This window comes from Microtus ochrogaster (genome assembly GCF_000317375.1).
Source record: "Microtus ochrogaster isolate Prairie Vole_2 chromosome 6 unlocalized genomic scaffold, MicOch1.0 chr6_random_2, whole genome shotgun sequence".
Lineage (NCBI taxonomy): Eukaryota > Metazoa > Chordata > Mammalia > Rodentia > Cricetidae > Microtus > Microtus ochrogaster.
Genome location: NW_004949095.1, coordinates 1,782,281 through 1,788,679, shown reverse-complemented (window position 1 = coordinate 1,788,679; position 6,399 = coordinate 1,782,281).

Here is a 6,399-nt window from a genome sequence, read left to right as displayed (position 1 = left end):
GAGCTAGCTCCAGGACAGGAACCAAAAAGCTACGGAGAAATCCTTTTTGGAAAAATAAAAAAAAAAAAAAAAAAAAACAATATGGCGGCAGGTGAGATGGCCAGCAGATCAAAATGCTTGTTACACAAATCTACTGACAGAGTTCGATATCTGGAACCCATGTAAAGATGGAAAAAGAGCACGAGCTCGACGAAGTTGTCCTCTGACCTCCACACATGTAGCACAGTTCAATCATGTCCACATATATACACATACTATAATTCACAATTAAAACAGAATGTAGTCCATCACTACTGACATGAGCAGAGATACCATAGTGCTCACAGTGCTCAAGCACATAAGCTAACTCAGTTGACTTTACAGTGACTCAGTCTATGAGCTGCACCATCAGGTCCTGTACAGATGCTGAAGATGAAGACAGAGGAAGGCTTGCTTAAGGTTTCACCTGGGTCAGACCCAAGTTCCAGAGCCCGACTGCAAGCTACTGGCAACAGAACTTGCTTTTGGTTTTTGAATAAATGAGGTTGGGTGTGGTAATATACACCTCTAATCCCAGTACTCAGGCTGAGGCAGGAGAATTGAGAGTTTGGAGCCAGCCTGAACTGCATGGTGAGACTCTGTTTTAGACAAAACAAAACAGTACTTTAAAAATATGGGGAAACTAAGGAATTTAGGCTGTTAAGGACAAGAGGCATGCTGGGTATACAGCCTAAGTACAAAGGCTGCTGGGCCCTAGTGCAAAGACCCTTACTGTTCTTGGGACTAGGAGATGCTCTCTTTGTTCTTTTCCTATGTCAAGTCCCAGAGAAGAAGGGACTAAGTGGTTGGTCATGGAGCTAAGAAGCAAAGTGAAGACAATTTTTGTGTTGGATGACTAAAAAAATTGACACTTTGAAAATAATCTAGGAGTGCAAGTGACTTGGTGCCCTATACTAGCAACTTTCTGCTTGAAAATAGGACTGAAAACTTCTTGGCTCATTAAAGAGGAAACTAGGGAAAAGTGAGAATAAGCTGGGTTCCAACTGCTACTAACCTAAAGAGGACAAACATCCTTTGCAGATTGGAGTTGTCACTCGTGATGAATAGACACCTTCTTTCCAAGGACCTGGTACATACGCTTCTACATGGCTTCCTTGTAGTTCCCACACGTGTCATTCCTGCTTTAAGTATGATCCAGGGAGGAACCTTTTTGAGGGGGCTGGGAGAGCAAGATGCTAATGGTGTGTAACAATTTCCTCTGAATTTAAACTTACAAATTAGAGGGAAGCTTACTGAGACTCAGAAAGCAAACAATTTACCAAGCTCTGAAAATAAACAACTCACAAGTCTCAGAAAAGTCCTGAAACTTACATGATTCACAAATCCTTTCCTCAAGGTTAAAAGCAGTGAGGATAGCTGGAGAGACTCTCCACCTGTGGGACTGCCTGTGAGGCATTTGGAAGACCTCGGGGGATTCTGCTGTCTCAAGCTGTCACATGCTGAGGTGGGCCTTGGGTAATGTAGCCACTTCTGAGTCATCCAAGATCCTGTAAGTAACACTTCACCTGTACTCTGTAAGTAATCCCAATGAGTCCATTAGTTCACCAAATTGGACTTCAGTGAAATTACTTGTTGTCAGTGGCTTGGGTGAGCAGATGTTTGTTCTCATTTCATGAGGAAAAGTCACACAAGTGCCCCTCATGTTCAGCATCAGAAACAAATAGCCTTTCAAATGTAGTTTGGAGGAGAGAAGAACAAGCAATTAGCCATTTAGGAAAACCAAAAAGAGCTGGTTCTCTTTCCTATTTCCTCTGTCTGGAAAAGGAAGATAATCCATGACAAACAGGCACAGCAATTCATACCCATGCATCTGGGCCCAGCCTCAGAATTAAGGGAAGATGAAAACACCCCCTTAAGGTGATTGTATAGCTAGGCCTCCCCCTTCTGTTGGGTCTGCTGCCATCTGACTTGTACTAGCCTCTTTACCAGCAACCCAGGTGGCAGTCGCTCTTGGTTAATAGAACCTGGAGCTTAGCTATGTAGAAAAGAAAATACAAGAAGGAAGGGAAAGCTCACTCTGTCAGCAACTTGGAAAAGAAGGTGTAAAGAGGATGTGGTGAACCGGGAGAGTCTGAGATGAAGAGCTACATGTGTGTGTGCATACACTGAAATTTCTGAACTTAAGTTCAGATGTACGCTGGACAGAGGGCATGACAGCATATTGGATGGCCACAATATTATGCATATTGTCAGTCTTAAGACAGACAGATGGTTTGTAGTTACTTAAGCTGAAGGCAAAGAGATATTTCAGGCCTGTAAACTCAAAAGTTCCAAGATTCCTTCTTGCAAAGCAGGTGGGGAGGGGACTTTGGGTTAATGTCGTTTTCCTAAACACCCAGCAGCCTGCATAGGAGAGGTGGCCATGCGATTTTCTCCCTACATTTTTCTAGACAGGGCTCATCTCACTCTCCAGACCAGGGCAAGGAAACCAGTTTGCAGGGGCAGAAAATGAAACTGCGGGGAACCTGAGAGATGAGATGCTTTTTGATTTTTCTCTTTTCTCCCTGCGTGTGTCCAGGAGGGCTTTGCAGAGATTATCATCACAGTTTCCAAGTAAGGAAAGACTTCAAGAGTTCAAATAGTCTGCCTAAGGTCATCCAACCACCCTGCATAGCAGAGCCAGGGCCTTAGCTAGGTCCTCCTGAGCCCAGAACTTGTTCATGCCAGGAGGCTGCAGGCTGCCATTGGGAAGGGAGACTTGCCTCAGAGTCTAAGGCTCCTCTTGGGGCCCCAGAACTCAGAATGCAATGGGGGGGGGGGGGAGATCCTCAACTGTTTGTTACCTTTGAGAGCTTAGACATGATAACTAGTCTGAAGGGGGGCAAAAAAAAAAAAACCACTTCTGTGTCAGCCCAATTGACACCTCAATGACTTCAGCTGGAGATCCCCCCCCCCCAATAGAGCTCCAGTGGCACAAGGGGAAGAGACACAGCACCGGAGTGGAGAGTCAACACTGCCTCACTCGGCCATGGCCTATCCCCTCACTCACCTCTGCTGAGGTCTCTGTTGCCCACTCAGCTGTGGGACCTAGAAGTTACACAGCAGAGAGACTTCCTAACAGAGGGAAGGGCAGACCATTTGTGCTGACGGTGCTTTATATCTTCCTTTAGGCCAGTAAAGTGGCTTCCAAAATGATCTGAGCAAATTCATCACTACGGAGCCATCATTAATACATAGTGGAGCATTCATTTCCCTATATGAATGCACGGAAAGGGTACTTTGAAGTAATCAAACTTGGCATAATTAGAAATGATGGGACTTTTGCTTTGTCAGTCTCTCTGGAAATAGTGCAGGAGCCAGAATGTGAATTCAAATTAAATACACCACCAAAAGGCCGTGATTTCATAGTGCTGCGGCAAGAAGCTTGCCTTAGCGGCAGCCCTAACACATTGCTCCTCAATCCCTCACCGTCTTGCTCTTTGCTCTTCAGGACATGGGGAAGACATGAAGCACTTTTCTCATGCTGCTGGAATTCATTGTCTAGGAACTGGGGCTTGGCCGTGTGTGTGTGTGTGTGTGTGTGTGTGTGTGTGTGCCTGTGTGTGTGCGTGTCACCTGAAAGCTCCCTAATAAAAAAAAAGCAAGCTTGAGCAAGACAAATTTTTTTGACATAAATAGAGGAGGTTTGGTGTGCACATATGTGTGCTTGCTTTGAACAGAGGGAAGCAGGGAGGGGTAGGGAGGGAAGAAGGAGAAAGAGGAGGATGAGGATGAGAAGAGCAGGAGGAGACCGCTACTTTGGGGATTAAGTAGCTCAACAGTGAAAGCACTTACTGCTTTGCAGAGGACCTGGGCTCGATTCCCGGTGCCCACATACATCTCACAGCATCTGTAAGTGCAACTCCAGGAGATCCAACACCTTTCTGACCTCCATGGACTCTTGCACACACATTGTACATACACATACACTCAGGCACACATACACAGAAAATTAAGATATTTTTAAAAGATTTCAGCACAGGAAATTTGGAGGCACACATTCATACCACAGCAATACGCTTTAGTGATTTATTTATTTATTATGACAGAAAAATTCTGGGCAGATAGTTTTTTTAGAAAAAAATATCAGCCGGGCGATGGTGGCGCACGCCTTTAATCCCAGCACTCGGGAGGCAGAGGCAGGCGGATCTCTGTGAGTTTGAGACCAGCCTGGTCTACAAGAGCTAGTTCCAGGATAGGCTCCAAAGCCACAGAGAAACCCTGTCTCGAAAAAAAAAATATCAGCATAGTCAATCTCAGAATATCTCAATTACACTGTCTTGTCTGTGGACACTGGTTTCCATAGTACCAAAGTAGATGCAGGATTGGGTCAGGGTCAAGATGGTTCACCTGACTTTACTGTGTAGGCTCTAAATCCTCCAACACAGCTGTCTAAGCCTGTGTTTTGAGCTTATCAATCATCAGAAAACAAACATGTCTAAAAATGTGGCTGCTTGAAATATATGGCAGACATGGACCTTCCCAGAAGTCCCAGCATTAGCCACACCTCTGACTTCAGTAGTGGTCCATGTGGTAACGGCCCGGACAGGAGTGAGAGTCAGCCGAGAGTTATGATGGGCTCACTGTCAGCTCTTCGCTTTCTCACTGGCACGCCATTCTAAGTTAAGGTAGCCAAGGTTGCCCTCTCCCTAGAAAATGCTTTGTAGTTCTACATGGCTGAGCTCTTTCTTGCTACGTGGCTTTTGTAGAGCTACAGTGATGTCATCTTTGCTTATCATTTATGCTTCTACCTTCTTCCAACCCTTCATTCTTCTCCAGACCATCTGTTTCTCTTCGCTGTGAAACCACAGCACTAAATTTGTGACAGCACAATCATTGCCATGGCAACAGGACATGGTTCTCACCATTGGATGCTGATTTCACTCTGACCAAAACCAAGCAACAACAGTATGAGTTACTTTTCTCATTGTTGTGACCAAACACATGACAAGCAGCAACTAAAGGGAAGAGTTACTGGTTAAGCCTGTAGTCTGAGGGGGATACAGTTCACTGTGCTGGGAGAGGGTGTGGTACTGGCTGCTCCATGGTGGCAGGAGCATGATGTGGGTGACACTGGCTCCCTAATCAAGAAGCAAAGATGGGGCATGCGATAAGACTGAGCTGGAAAACCTCCAAGTACACCCCAGTTGCCCACTTTCCTCGTCAAAGTTCCACCTCCTAAAGCAGGGGTTCTCAACCTTCCTAATGCTGCAACCCTTTAATTCGGTGTGGTGACGCTCAACTGTAAAATCTCCCTTGCTACTTCATAACTGTAATTTTGCTATGGTTACGAATCGTAATGTAAATATCTGTGTTTTCTGATGGTCTTAGGCGACCCCTGTGTCAAGAACCATTGTCCTAAAATTCCCCAACTCTAAAACAGTGTAAGCAGCTGAACACCAAGTGTTCAAATACTTGAGCCGGTGGGGCATATCTCACACTCAGATCACAGCTGAAACTATTATTTTCCGAGAGTCTCTTTTCTAAGTCTGTTTTTTCTTTGCTTTTGCTATTGTTCTGTGTTTTGTTTTTGAGACAGGGTCTCAGGTAGCTGAGGTTGGTCTTGAACGCCTGATCCTCTTGTGTCAGTCTCACACATACTGGGACTATAGGTGTGTGCCATTAGCCTCGTTCCTGTTTGTTTTCTCTTTGAAAATTCTCCTACTGTTGACTCTGTAATCTTGGACTCAGCCTGAATATATGTTTGAATAATTTAAATGTGAAGTATTTGTTCAGCAAACAATTAGATAGGCAGGTCAAAAATAATCACAATTTGGAAAAATCATAGATAGCTACCCCTTCCCCACTGTGCTTAAAATGTGATTGAATGTGCATGACTAGCTCACAGACTTCTGGCTTGGAGAGAAGACAATGCGGAGTCCGTTTAATAGACATGAAACTTCTAAGGCTAAGAAGCAGGCTTTGATGACTGATAAGCAGCGGAAGGCAGCTGACCTAGTTCCTGCTCAGTGGTTCTCTTATCGTGCTCAGCACAAGAAAGACACAAAGGGCCTTTTCATCTGAGTTCAGACTATCTAACCAGAGGAAGATAGAGGGGAAGCTTTGTTCACTTAATTGACCAATACCTGGATATTTTCTTCATTTGCTTTAATCATATATGACTTAATTACTATTTGGGGGAAACTCTGAATCCATTTGCTATGCTGTGATATTAACTACTGGTATGAATTTTTTAAATGAACTGGTTGCAGGAGCATCAATAAAAATGTCTTATTGCTTCACTAATTTGTCAGTCTTTTAAACGGTGAAAAGAACTGTATAGTGGTGCTCTGTTGGACTTACAACATAATGTACAGGTAGTATGTACAGAAGGTAACGTTTTGTGTAGGACACATACATGTATATATTGTGTAGCATGTG